This window comes from Pelodiscus sinensis, chromosome 4, assembly GCF_049634645.1.
Source record: "Pelodiscus sinensis isolate JC-2024 chromosome 4, ASM4963464v1, whole genome shotgun sequence".
In the NCBI taxonomy this organism is placed as follows: Eukaryota; Metazoa; Chordata; order Testudines; family Trionychidae; genus Pelodiscus; species Pelodiscus sinensis.
Genome location: NC_134714.1, coordinates 52,371,117 through 52,395,000, shown reverse-complemented (window position 1 = coordinate 52,395,000; position 23,884 = coordinate 52,371,117). Strand labels below are relative to the sequence as shown.

The window sequence follows — 23,884 nt, the reverse complement described above, 5'->3', positions numbered from 1 at the left end:
AGAACTCTCAACGAATTTTAGAGTAATTTGTGCCTTTTACATAGTAGTCTTTTAGAGCTCTACAGTTCTGAATGGAAATTTGATCCCAGTAAGTCTATTGTATTTGGAACATTGTTTTTGTTCCTTCATATTTAGTGAATAAATATTTGGATGGTCCCAGTATTAAGCTACCAATAAACACAATAATTGAATACACCACTTTATTGTTATCAGGGGTTTAAAAACTTGATTGTGTCTTTTTTTTTTTAGATTAAACATTTTGAAAACAGAAGCAGGTTACTTACTGCAGTGACTTCAGTGTAATTAGATGTGCAGTCATTTCATTTTTTTCCCTTGTAATATTCATTCTTCTGTATAAAAAGAAAAAAAAACACAACACAGGCAGGTTACTGCATTGACTTCACTCTAATGGGATACACAGTCATTTAGTTTTCTCCTGTAATATTCATTCTTCTATTATAAAATATATTTGCATAGCTCATTGTGTTGCGCTGTGTTTTCTGAATTCCCCATTCATGTTGCTGAAGAAAGAGAATAAAATGTACTCTATTTTCTAACAGAAGGAGGTATAAACTTTTGTGAAATCTCACAGTTGTCACCACGTCATTTATAAGTACTGTTACAATCCTCTACCTTCCTAAAATTTAAATAAAATTCAAAGAACTGGCTTCTATTGAAAGGGACGCTATTAGCATATAAATACAACAGAATAATTTCAGACTAGTATACGTATCCAGAGTATGACATGGGAAAGAGTTTACTAATAATTATAAAAACCCATGAATTCTATTGAGCATACAGTACTATTCTTTATTAGCACTATGTCAATTGTGTGAGAAACATGTTTTTGTGTTAATGAAAATAAATTACTTTGCCTTCACTCTGCTCTGTTTGTATACTTAATTATTTCACAGTTAAAATATTGCTTTGCACCAGTCAGAACAGAACATTTTCCTTTTATATAGTTTCTTCTTTCCCAGGGGTAAATTTTAATGCCCTCAAAGGCCAAGGAAGGTCAGAACTTCTTGACTATGTCTCAACAGTGCATTTGTGGTCATCAAAAGAAATAAGCCTTGACCACTGGTAGCTGCTGTAGGGGTTTCTTTTATCCTGCACCTGTGACAATTACCCTGTGTTAGTGAAGCTAACAGGAGTCAGGTTGTAGGTTAAGGGTCAGGGCACTGTCAAGAGGAAGTTATTCTTCAGTCCACTAAATCTGTTATCGTTTTCATCTAATGTGACATCCATCTGTCAATCAGGGAATTTAGGCAATTGTCTTATTCTAAGTGCTGCACTTTATGCCTCCAACAGCTCACATTTTACTACTTTTCTTATAATTACATTTTTCTACCTCTGAAAACCCATCTGCAAAATAAACACTGAAAATTTTATTCAATCATTTTGAAGGGCCAGGCTTTTTATACTAAATGCTGTTTCACTTACAAAATTGAGTGATTTCTCTGCAAAGTTTTATATTCACTTAATTTTCATTTGTTATGGCTTTTTAGCTTATAGAAGTAGAGTAAAGCTCCTTTAAGTATCAAAATAAGTTTTTCCGTACAAATAATGACTGCCAAATGCATGCCAGTCAAAAAGGATATGCATCATACACTTTATATGCAGCGTTTTGTACACACCATGGAAATTGTGTGATATACTGACATATAACAAGGCCAAATTTTTGTACTGGACTTCTTTGGAACTGTCAACTAACAGACAGTTGAACTGACTTAAGATGACCTCAGGCTTGGTGAAAGTCCATTTATACACAGTAGACTAAAAATTCCAAACTGTTGTAAAGTCTCATTCGTCAAACTACGTAAACATATGTTTTATTATAAGCATGTGAGCCGTCCCACCCTGTTCAACAAAGCATTTATGCAAATGATTATATATCCCCTTGAGTCTTGAGTGCAAAATTCAGCATGCGCTTACATGCTTTGCTGAATGTGAGTGAGAATACACACAGAAATTAAATATATGCTTAAGTGCTTTGCTGAATCAGGACTTTAAATATATTACATAGTGCAAATGACAAACGGAGAGCATCCACTTGTAGAGAAGTTGCTCAGTTTTGATATTAAGCTTTTTTAAGGTCCAAAATCTGTCCTAAAGCCACTCTAGTGCCCACACTTATGTAACTTCATTGATTATAAAGGAAATATTCAAGAACTGCACTTGAGTATTTGTCTAGGGCAGGGGTTCTCAAAGTTCACTATGCTGTGCCTATGTCTGTGACCCTCTTTGACAACAAAGGAGTCAAAGCCAGAGCCCCACAGCTCAAGGTGGGGGCAAAGTTGAAACGCAAGGGCTTCATTTCCAGGCTTCGACCCTGACCAGTAGAGCTCAGTCTTCAACCCCAGGCACCAGTAAATCTAAATCAGCCGTGTTAATCCCATTAAAAGGGGATCCCAGTTCCTGATCCACTGTTTGAGACTGGACTAGATCTAGACAGAGAGTTAGTTCAACCTGAGGTTTAAATCTAACATGTTCTAGTGCAAAACACTTTAACTATGTGTGTGGATGCTGCTGCCGTGGACTGCACGAACTTTTACTGAGTGTCAACAAGGTCCATGAGGACAGTTAAGAGTGCAGCAGATTTACACCCCAGCTTTCTGCACACTAACATGTCATCTAGGCAAGCCCTGAGAAAGGAATTTGATCTTAGAACTTTTCACTGTAAACAGTTGCAACTTGCCAGTACTAGCCCTTGCAGTCTTGTATAGTACTAGAGGGACACACACATTGTGTTGCTTTTATAGTTCGAGTGCACTGCAAATGGACAGACAGAAAACAGAAGTACCAGCAAATTGACTATAAAACCTCATTTTGCTTGGCCAGTTTATCTTCTGCAGCATTTATTTTTAAATATGTCAGCTTCAGATTATTACAGTGCTGTATCAGTCCATAGAGAGGAGCACGCTGCTCCTTGATGTAACACCATTGACTTTTTCAGAGGGACTCTCTGTCCACTCCACCTTTCAAGAACCCCAAATGGGACCCAAACCAAGTAGCACAAAATAATTCATGCAAGAAAGATACATGCTATGGCATCCATCCCTTCAATACAAATCATTATTTTTAGATTCTCTGTTGCCACTAGAAATAAAGAATCCTGAAACTATTTTCAAATTATTGAGTGACACAAGGAACTTTAATGCTAAAATCAGTAGCATCTGTCAAGATGAGGAACTGTTGAGAGACATAATTATACCAGCAATGAATCTGGCCTGCTATATCTTGGAAGTATCATTTCCCATCATTTCTACCTCCCCCAAATAAAACATGAAATATACAGAATAATCAGATAAAGTGTTAATGGTAAGATATAATGTGGTATCTAATTCTATAGATAATGAGGCATTTATATGAATTCCACTTAATCCCATGGAATTATTTACGTAGTTTACAAATGGAAACAATTGAAGTTAAATACGTATTTATAGTTATGACAAGGAGTGAGGTTTTGAAGTATGTTGATGACACTGTTGCCTTATCTGAAGGCTTGTAGAAGAAAGGACCCCGAATCAGGGAAAGATCTTTCCCTATTCCCCTGTATTCTGTTCTCTCTCTCCCCAAGCCAATTGTTCTTACACATCTCCCCACCTCTCTGTGCTGCGCTTGGGATTTCCATGAAGACGATAGAAGGAGTAGAAGATCTGCTACTCTCTGATTTGTCTGAGGTTCTCTTTCCCTTTATGCCTCATTTGTAGTTTGATCCTGCAAGGCGCCATGCACCATCAAAGTACGTAACCATGTAGTTGACTTAAGAACATGAGTATATGAGTAGTCCGATTGAAATCGAAGTTAAGCTCTTTGGGGTATGGACAGTCTTTTTTGTTCTTTTTGTACATTGCTGAGCATTAGGGTGTCCTAATCCTTGACTAGGGCTCCTAGGCAGTACCATAAAACAAATTAATTAATTAATAACAGGCAATGTGACTGAAAGGTAAATCTCTTTGGATCTATGGTGCTAGCATATGATGAAGGGAAAAAAATGGAGGGTATATGTTATATGAGATTACAAGGTTACCCTAGAAATGTAGAGCTGCTTACAGTGGAAACTTCTAGTGAAATCTTTTGTTCCCACTTGGAAAAAGCATCAGTATATCCTATTGCCTGTCACTGAGAACTGAAAAGTTGTGAGTGTTCTTATATTGACGTTGCATTCCATTTGAATTTATTTTTGGTGGTTTTGGTAATGAGTTCATGTGAGTACTCCAAAACTACCCAAGTCCAGAACTGGATTTGTTGCTGACTTTTTCTAAGTATCTTTGGACAGTAGACAAAGACTTCTATCCCCTCTCAGTCTTTGTTATCTCTAAACTAAAATTTTAATATGCTCACATACAATTTCCCCTCAGAATCTTAAATTCTTAGGGCTAAATTTCAGCAGTACTCATATGCCTTTGTTGTACTGATATGTCTGTTTACCCCAGCTCAAGATCTGGACACATCTAAAAAGAAAAATAGCAAGAATTCAACTGATTTGTTTTTAACATTCAAGATCGCCTGTAAAGTGATCTGAGTTCAGGTACATTTCATAACAAGGAGAAAGGCCAACAACAACTAGAAATGAGATGGTGTCAGTTTCAGAGGGAGAGTTCTGCATAAACAAAAAAAGAAAACTTGGTACATTTTCAAAACTTGAATATGTAAATGAATCATTTGAAGAAGTGTGTGACTTGTCACGACCCATAATACTTTCTCTCCTAACATTTAAATATCAAAACTCTCTTTTGTAAGTTGAAACAACTGCTTACAACTATTAAAAACAGCACTGACAACAGGTAAGAATTTTGTAACATTTTCAGAACAGTCTACTATAGCCAAAACAAAAGATAGCAGTAGGTAAATTCAGTGCCATTTTGCTATACCATAAGAAAAGACTTTTAAGGAAAAGCATTGGTAAACAAAGTTTTGAGTAGAGTATATACAGAAACATGGTATTACTTTCTATTTCTTCATTTAAAGGCACCTTTGCAAAATTATCTATGCTAAAAGGTGTACAAACTCACACACACACCAGTAGAAAACATTAAGAGCCAACAGCAAAGCTAAATAGCCCAAGTGATAAAATATATGTTTAATATATGATTTACTGTTTGTTTGTTTGTTTGTTTGTTTGTTTGTTTGATGGAAACTCAAACAATTTCCTCAGCATTTTATAGGTGACTAGCAATGGATCTAACTTTAGAAAGAATTTTCAGTTTCAGCTCAAAGAGGGGAAGTTTTGAATGCCTGGAAAGTTTGCATGAACAGTTATCTATCCAAACTATTTGAACTGCTTGAGTATGGTAATTGTTTGTTGTTGAAGTATAACTGTTATTTAAAAAAAAAGTTTTGACAGATAAAACAATAAATCCATGAAAGGCCTGGCCAACTAGGAAATGGCTTATGCTTGAATAGCTTTGCAATAAACTGAGTTTTTTTCAGTTGAGAGTTAACTTCCAAAGATTATGCAAACAACACAGGACCAAATTCAAAAAAGCGCTTAAGCATGGTATTTACCTTTAGGCATGTGCATAGGCTTCTGTGATTTCAATGGCTTAACATTAAGTCACGCTAAATGATTTCCTGAATAAGATGGTTTCCTGAATGTGGTCCAGAATAAGAAATACATGCATTAATTTTTATTTAAGACCATGTTTTTTAACCAGAGATAATAATTTTAAAAATAGCTTCAGCTTGGCTTTACTGTCATCTCCTTACTGCGTCCTGACAATGGCTAACTAGAGGGCTAGTAGAGATTGCTGATATCTAATTTGTATGCTGATTTATATCTTATAATTTTAAAAGAATGTCTCAAAATCATCAAGTCATGCACATAGTTATTCTGTGGTATGACCTACTCCTATCTATGTTTCCTTCCCCCTCCCTCTCTCATTTCCTACTTTCAGTTTGTTATAGCCACTTACAGTGTCTTGTCTTAGATTAGATTAAACTCTTCAGGACAGAGACTATCTTCTGTAAATTTGTACATTAATGGTATGAAAAAGGGGATTCGTTGTCAGTATTGCAGCTGCTGGCTGACTGGAGTCAATGCTCTTTAAGCAGGAAGGAGAGCCTCCATGTATATTTTAATGATTATCTTCACAACAAAGACAGCAAAGTAGAATTTTGTTTAAAATGAAGCTTAAATATTTCAGAAACCATAAAAATTGCTGAACTACCTGTCAAATTGCAGAATCCGCAATTTTCCACAAGACCAGAAGAAAGCCATACAATTAGATGGAAATAGGATGTACCATCAGCTTCAAGAAGTATTCTTTTCATTAGCTCTGCAACAACCACTCACTCTCCATGTAGTTGTAGAACTGCAGGAAAATGTATGTACTTTTTTCTTCTTCTTTTTTAAGTAAGAAGGAAATGAAAACCTCTCTTTTGAGACTGTACAGGCCTTTAGTAGGCTCTAAGTGTAGTTTCCAACATTAGGTACTTTATTTTTTCAATTTTTAGAGTGAATTTAGTGCTCAGAAATGTGCCAGACTGAAAGGCCTGGAAAATGAAGTTCTTTATTTTTCTGCACAATAGGTATAGTATTCGTATTGACTTGCCTGTGTGCCACTCTTATACCAAGGGCACTGCCTGTACAAGCCAGGATAATCCATACATTTGCCAATAGAACTTTTCTGTGCCTATGAGCAATAATGACATCATTGCTAGTCTCAGTGATGCTTCCAATTCTGCAAGTCCTCTCCACTACACTGGGACTGAGAAAAAAATCATTTGTTTCATGTCGGACTGCTACATTTTTCAGGTGGCAAAGACATTTGGAATAAGATTTATCAAGGTATTTAGGTGCCTAAAGATGTAGGCAGTTACTTAGTAGGATTTTCAGTGCACGAGCCACTAATTCCTCCTGATGTCAAGAAGGAATTTGTGATGGCAATAGCACTGTTAGACAAACCCAGCTTGGGTAGATTAGTTTTAAGGATTCTCAGATATCAAGGTGACTGAAGCTATTTGTTTTAAGGGTCACAAGGCAAGTTTTAGACAGGTCAAAAACTCAGTATTTTAGCCCTGCGACTATGGTGGCATAAGGCTATCACAGAAGTTGCTACAATAGCATCTCCTAACTCCTAATTACATGGTGTGTCCAGTATAAATGGGATTTAGCTCTGGTGTCCCTATGGCTTGTTGATCTCTGATTCTCAGTATGGCCCTTCAGAGGATATTGGAATTGGCATAAAGTAGAGCAACCTGCTAAATGTTAGGAACAACTCATTGGCCAGACAGCCCCCAGGATCAACATGGACCAGAAAAGTCAACCCTCTTCCCCCACAGATACATCTTTCCTAGGATGCACTGAGCCCAGTTACAGCTCAGTCCATGTCCCAAATGTTGGATCTATCATCAGGAAGAAAAATAGTGAAACAGAAAGGTAGAATGGTCCAATAGCTAAGCACCAGCCTAAAGTCTGGAAGACACGCCTCCAAGTTCCAGTTCTGCCACTAACTTCCTGTGCAAACTTGGGGCATTCACTTAGGATACATCTATACTTTGAGCTGAAGGTTTAATTGCCATCTAGAGGAGCCATACTCACACTAAAAATAGAAGTGTAGCTACAGCGGGAGGGGCTAGCTGCTTAAATACATATCTAGGGTCATGGACAGGTATGTACTCATGATGCCGGGCATACATGCCTACTTTTAGAAGGCTAGCCTGAGGAGAGTCACCATGAGTACTGAGATAAAATTACACCTCCAGCTCAAAGTTTAGATGCATCATTAGTCTGTCTGTGCCTCAGTCCCCCCTCCCCAACTCAGGAAAATGGGGGTAATCGCACTTTTCTGCCTCATGTGGGTATTGTGGGCATAAATACATTAAAGACTGTGAGACACTCAGATATCGTAGTAATGGGTGCCAGCTGCATGTATTAACTAGATAGAATCATAATGACTGACAGCTGGATAAAGTAAAAACAACATTATAGCATTCATTTGGAGAGACCTTTTAATGGTTAGCAAGCTCTTTAGGTAGGTCACTGTTTCTGGCTAACAACTTAATATGCCAGACATGTTCTTCCATGTGCATTCTTAATGGTCGAACCCACTTCAGTCTGAGTAGTCTCTCAGAAACACGAATCAAGTTTAGGTACCATAGCAGCCAAAGACAATTCTGACAATACATACCCTCTCTCCTGGCTGGCCTCAAGATTATCTCCTAATGATCATTCTCACTCTGACTCTACTAGTGAAGACATTTGGATAGAGATGGTAGATATATATTAAACATTTATTTCTAGACAGTGTGTTATTTCTCATTATAAAATCAATGCTTCTTGAAAATGTACTTGTGAGTGCACTGGCAGAAATAATTTCCACCTATGCAAAGAAGATGTCACTTAAGAGAAAAAGTTCCCATTAAGCCAAAATCTCCTGTGTTGCTCCTGTCATTCTTGTTGAACAGTAAAAGCTGGTGCCGTCTTGAGCCAAGGAAAATGTTTTCTTGATTGTAACACTGAACAGCATACAACACAACCTGCAGATCTTGTCAGCTGACAAGGGTACAGCCTCCCACACAGTTCTGTCCAGGCACTTGATGTGCTTTTTTAGTAGCCAATAGCTGTACTCTTTGGCAATGCTAATGATGAAACTGTGCAGTACAGTAGGTTTTCCAAGATGGGGTAATCTGAAGGATGTTAGTTAAATATCCTTCCGGTACTTTACTCGGTACTCTGTGATAGGCATGGAATAAAAACGTGGATGGAAGAAAGTGTTATCCCCTGAATATACAGATTGGATAAAATTCAGTCAGATTATTAGGAAACTTTTATTTCCCTACTTTTTCAGCTGCCTATAAGCTCATTAAAGATTTTTGTTATGCTCCATAGATTTGTATTATAGCCAGAAACTTTTGATTTTCAGGATTCCATGAATAATCAAAGCTTGATTGTAAAATGCTTCCCAGTATCCGTTTCCTGTCCTATGGTTGTTCTTCACTGAAAACTTCCTTGACCTTTATCCGCTTGTTTCTGAAAATATCAGCTCGATATGCAGTTGCAGGCGAAAAGGCTAAGTGTGTTAGGAAACCTTAGGAAAGGAATAGATCATAAAACAGCAAATATCATAACGCCACTATATATATCTTTGATACACCCACATCTTGAATACTAGAGGGGTAGCCGAGTTAGCCTGAATCTGCAAAAGCGATGAGGAGTCCTGTGGCACCTTACAGACTAACTGATTTATTGGAGCATAAGTTTTCATGGGCAAAGACCCACTTCATCAAAGACATGCATCTGATGAAGTGGGTCTTTGCGCATGAAAGCTTATGCTCCAATAAATCTGTTAAAAGATGCCACAGGTCTACTCGTCGATCTTGAATACTGTGTTCTGTTCTTATTGTCCCATCTCAAGAAAGATATATTAGAATTAGAAAAACTATGGAAAAAAGCAATAAAAATGTTAAGCATATGGAACAGCTTCCAAATAGGGAGAGATTAAAAAGTTTGCAACTGTTCAATTTAGAAAGAATGCAAACATGGAATAGGATAATGTTATTTTCCCCTTACATAAAACAAGATCCAGGGGTTACCCAATTAAATGAATAAGCAGCACATTTAAAACTAACATAAAGAAGTGCTTTTCTCCACAATGGAAAATCAACCTGTGGAACTCATTGCCAACAGATGTCATGAAGGTCATCTTATGTTCTTATGTTCTCTCTCAGGGCATCTGGCATTGGCCTCTGTCAGAAGACAGGATACTGGGTTAGATGGATCTTCGGTCTCACCCAGTATGACTATTCTTATGTTCTTATGTTTCTGGAATGAGGGCTTCTGGCTTCCTCTGGACTTAAATGAAAATGTTGAAATGAAGAGTGACTTAGAGAGGGTGAAGGGAAATGGAAGGGGAGAACAAGGAGTAGGGGTTGTAAAGGGGAGAACAAGTAAAGGGTAGTAGGGCTCTGGGTGAGCCGTAACTTAAAAGGAAGATTGGCACCCACTAAATCAACTTGCAAGCTTTCATTGTACGGTCTTCCATACAAGTGTAGCCAGCCTCATGTGATGGATTTAAAAGGTTTAAACATTAAGGACTAGTTTCACATTCAGTGATGTTCACATCATCTTTTAAAAAGAAACACTTTCTGCAGCCACATGTAATATGATCTGTTGATCTGTTGAATGAAGATTATTGCTCATTAGGGAAGATAGATGCTAATTTGAGGTTGAGCAACTCTTTGCAAGAGACATCTGTGGAGCACTTCAGAAATTATTGCGTAACATGCAAGTTTTTCTCTGGGTACAGGTATACAGATATCCACATGTATATTCTGTTGAATAAAGCTCTATATCTTTGTTGAATTAATACTTATTTAAAAGGGGATCAATAATATTTCTTGTACAAATGATTACACACATGATCAGACTTTCACAAAATTTAACTTCAGATACAGTATAGAAAATGGGGTGCTTTGCAGTCTGAAATAAATGGACTGTAATTAATTTAAAAGATCCCTTTATTCTTCATTGTCATCGAATCTCTACCTTGACTGAATATTTTTTTGAAGTTCTGAATATGCTCTCTATAATCCTATTGGAATTCCACAACTGCTGCATTTGTAACCATAACACAGTTGCAGAATCCCAAGAGGTCTATTTTCTTCCATTTAACGTGGTAAAAAAAAAACCTCCTGCCTGAATACAACACATATCTGTTTTGATTATGCAAACTGTTGTGTGTAATTTTGCATCTTCTTTTTATATCATCATGTCCATTGAATCCATTTTAAAGGGAAATCATTTTCTAGACTAAAATGTTATCCTCAGAGCAGCTCCATTTTTGCTGACATGATTATGATTAGGAAATTTAGATCTCTGCATATGAATACATTAGAAAAGATTTTTTTTCTGATCTAAACTCCACAAGAGAACTAAAATATATCACAAATAAATAATCAAGCAGCTTTTATGAATTTAAAAATAAGTCATGTATCATAGAATTTTTTTAAGTGGCTAGTTTGGGTCTCATAAATAGCATTGCTAATTTATAGCAGAGTGAATCCAGCAACAGTGGTTTTTAATTGGATGGCAGAAAAGCTAAGGTGACAGGACTGAGAACAGGTAAATCATCCAGGAATAGAAACGCACTGAGACAGAGAGCCAGCTGGTATAGTGCTGCCTTTGTGTCAATGATCCATGTTGCATTCTGTAATAGGGACTGTTCAGACAGTCTGTTGCACAGCTGTTCTTACTTAGAAACAAACAGCCAGGTCTGTTAGTGGTATCACTCTGCAGGTATTCTAATGACAGTAAGGATTTTTAGGAACGTGGTCTCCATCTCATTGAGATGAAGAAGAATCAAGGAGGAACATACGTGAAAGAAGTTGTGCAAGTGTTACTAACTTTTTCCTCAATTTCATGTATTCCACTGTTTATATAGATTAAGCTAAATAAATATAATGTTTTGTTGGTCCTGGAAAGCACATCCAATGAATAAAGACTGCTGAAAACAATTGCTGTTATTTTGATAAACTACAATATTATTTCAAAGGTAGGACAGGTAGGGGTCAGACACAATTAAAATTATCTCAGTATGAACTCATTCAATGCACAACCCAGTGATTTTATTTGTAGAGTTACATTATCAAAGCTGAATTTTGGTTCCCATTCCAGTGCTACTCCAGTGGTGAAAAGACACTGGAAAATTGGTTTAATCTTCTTCAAGGCTTTTCCTGGAACAGAGAAATTCCAAATGGCACAGATCATCGTAAAGGCTCTACAACTCACCCTCGTCTAGCCCCAGATGTGGGAAGTGTCTCTATGTTATGGCTATTCACAGCTGCTAGAATAGCTTGGTGCCATGAGCAACCAGGTATTAGAGGAGCCTTTCAATTGCTTGAATTTATTTCAAGGACCAGACTGGTCCCTGGAAGGCCTCAAAATCCAGGATCATAGTAGCATATAGTCACCTCTTCCCCCAACCCCCTAACCTATAACAAAGACCTATACATCTTCAAAGCAACTCAGAATCTGGATCTAAAATCATAGGCAGATAAAATTCAAAGTGTTGGGGATAACAAGACATCCCCTACTAAAAGACACCTAAGACCTTACCTTAGTCCCTCTTGTGCTTTTTAGCACATTGGGCTACCCACATTCTCCATGCTTGCCATGTGACCTAAGTCTTCCCATTTCAAACACGCCCTAGCCATTGTTGTCTTCTCTTACAAATTATTTGTAGCCATTTTTCTGACCTCATCATTCATTTATCTTTCCTCATAGTTTACTCCTAATATTCTCCGCAAGCACTTATGATGAAACATATTAAAAGACAATCCCTATTTAAAAAATCTCAAAACAATTAATTAAAAACCAGTTTGCATTTGACAGAAAGTTGGAGGTTTTGAAGAACCAGATCTATTGCATTTATGGTAAAGTTTTTGGCAGGAACACAAGATTTAAAAAATGGTATCTAATATGGAGGCAGAAATAAGATAACATTTGCTAGGTAGGAGGAATCATTATAATGACTTTCTGAAGTGAGAAATTGGGATTTTGTCCAAAGCCCATTGGAGTCAATAAGAGTCCTTCCTGATTTCAATGAAATTTGAATCAAACTGAGAGAGAAAATATTACAAGCTTCAAATCAGAAAAGGGACTTAAGTAAAATGCACTGGGGGGAATGTTTTATTTGTCTCCATTTGAGCCCAAGTATGAAGAGAGCAGGGAGGGATGGTGAAGAAGGAATTTCTACACAATTACAAAGAATCAGCATTGCATTTTTTGTGCCCAACTTTGAGTCGCTTACCAAAATGTCTTGCATCTTTTCAGCCCCTAAGTTGGTAACTGATGCAGTCAAAGGAGAGAATTAAACTAAAACTACTTACTTCCACGATAAGACATTGATCTAGGTCTGAGGTGATTCTCAGGAAAACTTATAATATTATTTTTCATTATTGTCATTTATTTTGCTTGCTGTCCTCACTTAGGTCAGGGGTCCATAATGCTGGGCATCATGCAAATGTATGGTAAATGAATGTCCCTGTGCCCACCCAAAGTCCAGATATCAAGTCTAAGTTAATATTTTCTTGAATATAATTATTTCAAAACTTGGTTATATTATTTTTAGTAATTCAAGCATTAAATAATAGTGAATTTAGTAAACACTAACTTGTGCAGGATATCAACTTTTCTCCATTTGTCTTTGTACAAAAAATTGTGGTTGTACAGATCAGTGAAAGATATACCATTGTTTTCTGATGGTATTTTTGTAGATGATCTTGTAAGTAGTGCATGCTTCAACAGTATTTCTAGTTGCAATTCTTAATAATATATGTTTAGCGTATATTCATGACCAGATGTCATCATTACTGGGGAGTATTATTGCATTGTGTTCTGCTCCATTATTATTGGTAAATATATGTTTTACACAGAGTGTTAGGTCAGTAAAAAAAAGGTTAATGGTATGGGCTAGAATGAAGATCATGTGAATTGTTGTGTTCCTATTGGTTACAAAATCTTGGCCAAGATCAAATTAGAGGGTTTTGTTTTTTGTTTTTTTGCAACTAAAGTTGTAGCCTGCACCTGTGCTTAATCTGAAGGGAAAACAGTGCTGGCTTGAAAAATGATTGGAAATTACTAGAGACTGCTGCTTTTACCTCTCATTCTTTGGGAGTCTCTTTCTTTTGCTTATTAAAAGTTAAGACAATTTTGGTAGGTACTTTGAGATTTTTCAGTACACAATTATTGTATGTAACATCAAGTAAAAGGAAAGTAAAAATTCTATCAAAAATAATCATCTAATAAGTAATTTAATGAGTGTATGTGTGTAGAAAGTGTAATCTGTTGTAATTATCTATAATTATGTTTTCCTTGCAATTTAAAATAACTTGTCTTTTTCAGTAAGGAACATGCCCCTTTTTTATTTTCCTCCACCTCCTGTGCCATTGAATGCCTTTATGCAATGTGAAAGTTTGCTATTTGAACCATGAGAAAAGTAGAGGATATAGTAACTGTTTATAATTATTTGAGGCTGTAAACACCACACAGGGTAGGACAACGCTATGTAATGAAAATGAGCAACAGAAAACTTAGGCTATCAGAGAAAATTTCCCTTTCAGTTAGGACTCTTGGCCACATCTACACTATGAGATAAGGTTGAATTTATTAAGGTCTGTTTTTAGCACCTGATTTTGTAAAGCCAAACATGCATGTCACCACTGTGCACAAGAGTTCGACACAGACAGTGCATCCCTAGTAGAGTGGTTACCATTTACTTTGACAGGGATGCAATGTGAATAGCTATCCCACAGTTTCTGCTGCCACTTTGTATTCTGGGATAGGCTCCCAGTCCCCAGTGGGACCAAACCAGTGCACTGGGTGATTCTGGGTACATTTCGTCAATGTTTCAGGACATGTTGTCAATGCACTCATCTCTTCCCTTCCTCTCCCTGGTTGAAAGCAATAGCAAATAATCTTTTCATGCTCTTTTCCCCTAGTTATCCATGCAGATGCCATAGCAGACCAACATCCTCTCCTGCACCCATATCCCCCCCCCCCAGACTCTGCTCCCCAATCCCACTGCTTCAAGTCCCAAACTCATCCTTTACTCAAATTTCTTCTTAGACACCACAGCCTGTATTGCACCCCAGTCTCCTACCCTGAGCTCCATCTCAGACCCCACACCCACTTCATAGAAAAATGAAGCCCTTGACCACTTACAAAATTTTGGAGTGGCCCCAAGCAGCTATGGCAATCACAGCAAACATCTCATGCCTTATGTGCAGTATGTCCAGAGCTTATCCAGGGTCCGCTAGAGTGAGGAAGAAAGTGAGGAGGCTTAAATAGACACTTGTGTGAAGCATTGGCAGATGTTAGAGGCAGTCGATCCTCTTGACATAGTGGAACACTGGTTCTGGTGACATGAGACAAGCACTGGTGGGACTACATAGTTAGGTAGCTATGGGATAATCAGCAGCGGGCTGCAAAAATTTTGCATCTGTAAGACCACTTTCATGGTCTCATAGAAATTGCTTTTCCCCACCCTGAAGTGAATAAGATCCGCTTTGGTGGTTGAGAAGCAAATAGCCTTGTGGAAACTTGCAACTCATACAGCTACTGGTCAGCTGGGAATCGATTCAGAGTGGGTAAATCTACAGATGCGGCTTTTGTGATCCAATTAGCCAAAGCAATCAATACTCTTCTTCTGCAAAGGGTAGTAACTCTGCGAAATGTGCAGGACATGGTGAAGGGTTTTGCCCTGATGGGGTTCTCTAACTGTGGAGGTGCTATCAATGGAATGCACATCCTTTTCTTGGCACTCAACCACCTTGCTAAGGAGTACATAACCTGTAGGGGGAACTTCTTGATGGTATTGCAGGAAAAAGGATTCAAGCCTGTTTTTTTGTTTTGTTTTGGTTTTTTTTTTTTTTTAGGTTTTGAAACCTAGAGGTAGGTCCATGAAAAAAAATTGGATGTGACTGTTTCATGTCAACATACATAATATAGTCTGCCTGTAAAGTATGTACTACTCTTAAATGATGTTGTCCAGCTATAGTAATAAGTTGTGTAAAAAATATAAATGCCTCATACCAATAATTCACAATGGCAAAAGTTATGGAATATTTTTAACTGTGAATTCCTTTAACACTGTAAGATTGGCAATAGATTTAGTATTTTTGCTGGTATAGGCAGATTTAGTTATACTAATTTCTAGACAGTGGGATAATGTCAAATCACAAAGAAACTGAGTAATACTGTTGGCAATATCATGTCATGCCAGGTTTGTTCTTGCTTGTGAGGTCAAGTGGATAGGCAGTGCTGCCAACTTCGTCATACTCTTGCCAAAAATGGCAGGGCTCTTTTCACTTAGACTCTCAGATGTGATGGACAGAAGCAGAGCTGGAGAGGCCTTCATCAGCACACGTACTGAGAGAGGCTGATGGTGAAAAAGACTGTGATGTCTCGCAGGGGACTGCTAGCTCAATTTCTGAATAAAGGGGAATGTTTTCTATCCCTAACATTTATATTTTGGCTAAATGAATTTAAACACCTGGTGAATGTAGATTTGTGATCCTAAACTGACAACAATTGCAGTTTCACTTGTAAATGTAAGGGAAAGAGAAAGAGGTGGATTAACCGTTTCCAGAATAGGAACCCTCTAAAGCCTTAGTCAAGAGTTGGGGAACCTTTTTTGGGTTGGGATGCACTGACCTACAGAAAAAAAAACCCTCACTGACATGGCCCCTAATTGAGAAGGAGAAAAAAGTTTCAGAGTGGTAGCTGTGTTAGTCTGTAACTAGAAAAAACTTAAAAACCAACAAATAGTCTTGCATCACCTTAGAAACTAACAAAACATGTAGATGGCATCATGAGCTTTTGTGGACACAACCCACTTTTTCAGATGAATGGAGTTTAAGGGGTCCAGTTTTCAAATAAATAGCACAGAGAAGGGATGGGGGAGAGGGAGAGAAGGAAAAAGAAGGAAAAAGGGGGGAAAAATTGTCAATTCAAGTGTCCATGCTAAATGAAACTGATAACAATACTTAGTACCCACTCTAAGTACCCTTAGTTTGGTTTTTTATGTCATTAGGATGTGGAATATAGTGGGTCATTCAGCCAATGTCTTTGTTTAGACTTCTGTGGTAGGAATCAAACTTGTAAATGAAATTGAGTTCCCTGTCAAGCTGGCTTTTGAAATTGGTTTGAAATAATACGGTGACTTTGAGAACCATTAATGAGTGCCCAGGGAAGTTAAAATCAACAATCTACAACCTATCCTGGAAAATGACCCATCACTCTCACGTGCCTTGGGAGACAGACCAATCCTTGCCTACAGACAACCCCTTAACCTCAAACAAACTATTTCCAATAACCACTCAGCACGCCTCCATCATAATCATCCACTGCAGTCAGCCCCAATGCCAACTCTGTCCACAGATCTATACAGGCAATATCATCACAAGACCTAAGCCCGTAAACCACCACATCAGAGGCTCATACAATTGCACATCCACTAATTAGATCTATGCCATCACATGCCAGCAATTCCCCTCTGCCATGTGTATTGGCCAAACTAAAAAGGCTCTATGAGAAAGAATTAATGGTCACAAATCAGATATCCAGAAAGCAACACACTGAAACCTACTCTCTACATTCCTCTTGTACCCCAGAGCCTAGTGGGGGCCAGCCTAGTAGATTTTGTGTGCTTCAGCTCTGTAGTGGGGCAACAGGGAGGCTGGAGCATTAGTACAAGCTTCCCAATAATGGAGGGGCCCTGACCATAGAGGACCAGATCCAGGCAAGCTAGGGGCCACATACAGTCCCTGGGCCTGAGGCTCCCTACCCCTGCCTTAGTCCCTTCAATGAAGCCTGAGTGATTTTTATTATTAATTATTATTATTATTATTAGACTGAATTGTTCTCTTGAGATTTATCTTTGAATTTTCAATGCACTTTTTCACATTGAGGTTCCAGACTGGACTGGACTTATAGGAGTGAAAATACTGCAAGGAAAGTTCATCTTTACCTTTTTCTGCCTGGGACAGGGATATCCTAGCAGTGACAAATTAGGTTCATAAGAGATTTGTAGCAAAATTTGTGGTATTAGAAAGTGTAGATAGTTACAATGCTTTGGATAAGCTTTTATATTTATAGCTATTTATAACTACCTACACACAGAGAAAATACCTGATAGTAAAGGGCTTATTAAACTATTAGACAAAGACATAACGAGATCTGACCCTGTGGCTGGAAGTTGAACTCATCAAAGTTCCAACCAGATGTAAACTGTAGTGAAATAAACCCCAGGTACAAATTACTGATGGCTGTGGTAAATTCATCACATGAATTCTTTACATTAAGTTTTTGTATCTTTTTTAAAGGATAAGCCCTGGTTCAGCCACAAGTGATTGGGCTAGATCCAGGAATCAATCTATGAAATTCTATGGCTTGCATTATAGAGGGCATCAGATGAGATGATCAAAATGGCCCATTTTCTTTTAAAAATGTATGAGTCTATGAAACCCCAAACTATCAGAAGCTGAATCTATTATAATTATCAAGTCCTGTCCAATCTTATATTTAAGCAAGAAAAAAAAATCACTGGGCTTGATTCACAAATATGATGACCTCTTTAGAGCTGAATTATTCTTTATTATCATCCAGTAAACTCATCCATCCAGTATATTCTGCCTTGCCTGTCATTTCCTGACATTGTATCCTTTTTAATTGATATTCTATTGACACCAGATATCATAACATATATGTGTAGTGGCAGGCAAAAAAGCACAGAGACCAATGAGTTAAATGTTATCAGAAGCAGCAGTTTTAAAAAGATTAACCCAGCCTGTATTTTGAATTTTCATTCTCATTCTTTAATGAGAAATATTACGTCTTAATTTATAAATATTTAATTTTCTATATTTTTCACATTTCTAGTAGAATTGAAAAAGCAGTAGTCTTTGGATGTCACTCAGACCCTCTCTCTCAGACCAGTGTGAATCAGGAATAACTACCATGAAATCAATTTGAATTACACCCAGTGTAAAAAACTACTATGAGATCAGAGTCATGCCCATAGGACAGGTAAGGAAGAAAAGTAATGAAAATGATCTAGTAGATTACCTCTCTCAAATCAATTACCTCCATGTACAATACACCCTTGTTATGCTCCTTATTCTTACTTATTTGTATATATGAATGGCAAGAAAGAGCTATGCCATCATATTTCAGTCATATTGGAAAGGACCCTGTTTCACTGTACTCATAAAATTTGCCCTTCATTCACTTCCAATGTCCTGCTTCTCACCTTGAAAGAGAGTCATCAGTCATGCCAGAGAGAGATGAAATATAGACAATACAGTATACTAGCACTTCTTACAAGTATTGAAAATAGCTTTCTGAAAGCTTCTAAGGAGCTTATGGCAACATTTAAAATAGATTTTGCTGGCTCATTTCTGATTCTGTACAAAGGGGGAGGGGGAAATATGGGTATAAAAACACTCCATTTGACTCCATCTTAAATGGCATACCCTCAGGACGTGGGTTTATGAATGGAGATGCTGTCACAAGCTCAACAACAGTGGCACAAACACTGTGCAGTAATAAACAAAAATACATAGTTATTTTGGAAAAAAGGTGCAATCTTTGTGGAGGTGGTGCATTTTATCCACAAGAAATGAGATGAATGCAAATCAATTACATTTTGTAGGCAGAGTTATGAGTAATATGCAAATAAGAGAAGAAAACAAACATCTCTGTTTTGCATATTTTAATGTAATAGATCCTTCTGCAATATAAGGGGTAAAGTTTGTCTTTTATTCAAAGATATATGGGGCCAGATTTTGATTAGTCTTACATCAATGTAAATTCAGAGTACTCAACAGACATCAGTGAATTACTTCATCTTTTCACACTTGTAATTAAGATGATCTCCATTTTGTACAGAAATAGTGGTAGTGTAGATTTATGTCAATGAAATATAGTTTAACTGCAATGCAATTTTCAAATAGACTGAAAAAGATCATATAATTACAAATAAAATTACAATCCTCTACCTATAAGGTTGTTATGCTATGTTATGTGCATGTGTGTGATTATATTTTTATCTTCATGCAAGAATATACAAAAAAGTAGTGAACAATTCAGAGGTGAGATTACAAGTAGAAAATATGAGAAGCAGAAGGGGCCAAATGTGAGATTCACGGATTGGCAATACAACATGTACATGTGAATGCAACGCTTACATTATCTTTGAAGATGATTAAAAGGAAGAGAAAAATACCAAAGAAATGTATTAAATCACACAAAATAACAGTGAGATATGACTTTAACCCATAAAAGCAGAGGAACACAGAGCTAAAGTTCAAACTTCATAACCTACCCTGCGCTTACTTAGATGTGAAGAATAGAAGTATGAGAGAACACGTACAGTTAGGAAACTTCTTCTATACCTGAAAATAGAATTTTAGACTTATTCTAGATCTACCTGCAACCCTCCGATACCCATGAATTTGCCTTGAAGCCTTAGCCGCATTAGTTTTATTAAAATGCACAAGGGCCATATTGTAAATGCTTTAAAAATGTGGGTCTTAATATTAGTGTGACAATTTTTTAACTTTATATATCCATATATTAAAATTTTTGCTTTTTGTTTTTGTTTCAGATTTTATATAACAGTATAAAACAAACAACATAATGTTCCCTCATTTCCCCAGTTTCCTCATAAACATGGATGGGGGAGCTTAAAGAGCAAGCAGATTAAGACCTACAGAGTAGGCGTCCCTCAACCTGATATTATTGTACTTTTAAGGGTACATGAAAGCTCAATTCTGTGGAAGGCAATGCAGGAGGCTAAACCAAACTCTGCCAGTTTTCTCCTTCCCTCCAAAATCAAGTTCCCACCACCCACGGACTTAAGCAAAGTTAATATGATTTTAAGCAATTATTTGTTCATGCTGCTCTCTATGCAGTTTGCAGCTTCCTGCTGAGGAGGATTCTGGGTGTAGTCAGTGATTGGTTGAGCTAGTGCTAGTCTGATTCCTATCGGCATGTCTACACTAGAAATCTATTTTGAAATAACTACAATTGATTTAATAACTCCCAAATTAACAAAATCGAAATAGTATGTCCACACTATAGGTAAGCCTCAAAATTAGTGCAAGGCAGGCTCCGTTAATGCGTATGTGCTACCTCAACTTAGAGCCCCAGGAAGCACTGGGGAGTAATTTGTTCGAATTACTCTGGTGAATAGTTATTTCGAAATAGTGGCACTGGAGAGTCCACACTACTGCTATTTCAAAATTAGGATTATTCCCTGAGGAAAGCAGGAGTACAGATTTCTAAATAAGCAGCCCATTATTTCAAAATAATGGGATTGGTACCGTGGATGCTCCACTTATTAATTTGACCTAAGGAGGGTTATTTCAAAATAAAGCCCTAGTGTAGAACAGGGCTATCAGAGTTGTGGGAGCTGATTTGGGAAGGACAAATGGGAATGCAGAGGAGCAAGGAGCCTTCATGGGTAAATCCTTCACTTTTGAGATTAACAGGTTTCAGGGAGGAGCGAGGCTCTGCTCCTTCCACCCCTCCAGCACAACAACTAAAGGCTATCCTGCTGGGCTAAGACTACTGCTTGACTGCATGAGGGAGTAGGAAAGCAAGTGAGGATCTTGTACATGTGCCCAAATATGAGTGAGAATGTGGATATATGACAGGACAACTACTGAGGGGGGCCCTTGGGCAAGGGAAGATTAATTGTGTAGGATAGGTAGGTAACTGAGGGAGTAGGGGAGCAGGCTGATGTGTCTAATGAACTGGAAGGGGGAGGGAGAGCTAAAGCAGATATGAGGATGGATAGAATTAGTTTAATTCATTCCTGTATGTATCAGTGTAAGGATATGGAAGTAGAGTCCCTTTTCTTTTCTGGAGGTTCCAATACACTTCCAAACTTTTAAAGGTGAGTGTTTTTATTATTGCATTGGATGTTTTTATTATTTATTTTTAATATGGAATTTTTATAGATGGAAACTAATCATTTCCAAGTAAACAACAGATGTTTGCACCTATATTATGAGTTTGTACTGACATCAGTATTAAACAATAATAAGAAAACATGTCAAAAACCTTAATGATAAATAAATGTGTCAGTAAAAAGAAATATTCAAAGTTCAGTTCTGCTCTTGGGGAAAAGCCCTTAAAAAGGCACATATTGTCTCCTAGAATTTTTTCTAATACCCCAAAACCCTGTGCAGCTTTAAAGAGTGGCATTAAAAACAAAAATCAATTTGGCCACATAAATGGGTTTTCTTCCTCCCTTTATATTAAAAGGTTCCTATAGAATTAGTCTTGCGTCAGATACCTGGTACACAAAATTCTCTCTTAGCCCAGGAAAGCCTCTTCTAATCATAAAAATGGCATACTTTATGCCTATCATGCAGCTTGTGGGGGCTGGGGAGGAGGAACCAGAGCTTTATATCACCCAGAATTGGGTTCTTAGTTTAGGAGTTTTAAACCTCATTGAAACACAAGATTCATCTGAAGTTCTGGAATGACTGAGTATTGGATGAGACATTCATTAAAATACCATGTTCTGTGTTATATTTTCTTTCCCTCTATGTTCTACACTGGCGGTCTTGAGGGGCAAAATCTTGATTCCATTGACGTTAATGGCAACACTTTTACTGACCTTAATAGAACTAGGATTTTACTCATGGTAATTAAGACTTCAGAATTTATAGGCATTGGAATACAAAAGATAATCCCTGTAACATTTTATAAACTCTCTAAAACATTCCTAATAGTTTTTCTGTAACATGCCAATTGTATACTGATTACCTCTGAGGAGGGCAAAGACTGGCCAGCGGGCCGGATTTGGTTCTCCAGGGTTAGCCTCTGGACAAGCACAATGACTATATTTACCTCTGCAGGTACGGGCAATTGCAGCTCCAATTGGCCATGGATTGCCATTCCCAACCAATGGGAGCTGTGGGCTAACTCTAAGAAACTATGCTGTTTTATTGCCCACCCCTACTCTAAGAGATGCCTGAGGGAAACTCTCTCTCTCAAGGTCTCTCGCTCTCTCATTCTGTATTGTAGTTTCAATGAACTCAAAGTTCTGCATTAGTATGCCTACTAAGGAATACATTTTTAAACATTTCCTGAGTCTTGGTTGTATTTTGCAGACATACTGACAAGCATTTCGAAATTAATTATTCAAACTATTGAAACTGGTATGACTATTTTGTTATTTTGACAAATAAAGCACGCAGAATTTTAACATGTTAGGCACAGAATTTTTAATTTTGAGACAGAATTCCTCTCAGAGTATTTCAATATCTTTTATTAGATTCAATAGCTTTCTGGTACTATGAGATTTCCCATCTTGTGATGAATTTACTTCAAGTGTGGTTTCCACTGAGGAAGGAAGCTAGGTGAGGAAGATGCTTCATTTAGTTAGTGCCACCATTTCTTCAGAATTGCTTAGGAGATTTGTTTTTGACAGAGAGAGTGTGTCAGGGCTGTGTAGGCGTGAGATCACTATTGCAGAAAGATGAAGTTATTTCCCTGTAAATTGAAAGCCATACCATTGTTTACTCTGTGTGTAGCTGACAATCTAACCACCTTTCTCATATGATATAAGGGTAATATAGATAACGTTTTCACAAGTTCTGAAGTGACTGAAGAGACTAAGTTCTATTTTCAAAAGCACCTAAGTCTCTTTAGTGAGTTAAGTGCTATTGAAGAACATACTATATAAATTTAGGCTTGATCTAACCTTATGCTAGGAGCTTCTGAGACCCTTGGGGGCTTTTCAAGACATAAAATTAAACTGAACAGGGTCTATTGAGGGTTTTAGAAAGTTTGCACTAGTATCTTTAGGAGGGAGATATTTATGAGATAATAAGTAAGGAGGAGATGTACAGCTTCAAGATTTCAGCTTTGAAACATATTTACTAAAGTCTCACTCATTTCTTAATTTTTCTGACAGTTTTTTTTAGATATAGTATAGGCAAAAATTGATTTTGTTTAGGTTTTCAGAGAAAGCTATATCTAGCTAGTTTGCATCAGTTCAAGGGAATGCCAGAGTCTTTTGTATGGGATTCCATTTGTCAGAGGCATCAGTTAATGCCTCACAGTTTGCTTTGAAGCTAGAGGAGCTGCTGAACTAATGGCTAGCAGGAGAACTGAGATACTTTCTTTAAGACTACGGCAAAAGAAGATGATGTTATTTATATACAAGGACAGCTTTCAGTGCCAAATTAAAAAGGCGGGGGAGGGGGAAGGGTTGTAAGTAGAAATCTTTACAAAATGAAGATTTTCCCAAATCAAGAATATTGTGGGTGCCACTTCTATTTCAAGAGTTACACACGAAGGGCCCAATTAACAAAGTAGTTAAGTACGTGCTTAACTTTAAGCACATGAACACTCCCCTTTAAA

The 23,884-nt window shown here is 37.4% G+C and overlaps 1 long non-coding RNA gene across 1 annotated transcript in view; it reads right to left on the bottom strand.

Annotated features, from left to right (window-relative positions):
• LOC142828976 (uncharacterized) overlaps nucleotides 1-23,884 on the bottom strand; it is a 106,955-nt gene that overhangs the window by 32,210 nt on the left and 50,861 nt on the right. Inside the window, exon 2 of the long non-coding RNA XR_012903167.1 lies at nucleotides 285-350. This is a non-coding gene — a long non-coding RNA (uncharacterized LOC142828976). The remainder of the gene's footprint in view (nucleotides 1-284; nucleotides 351-23,884) is intronic.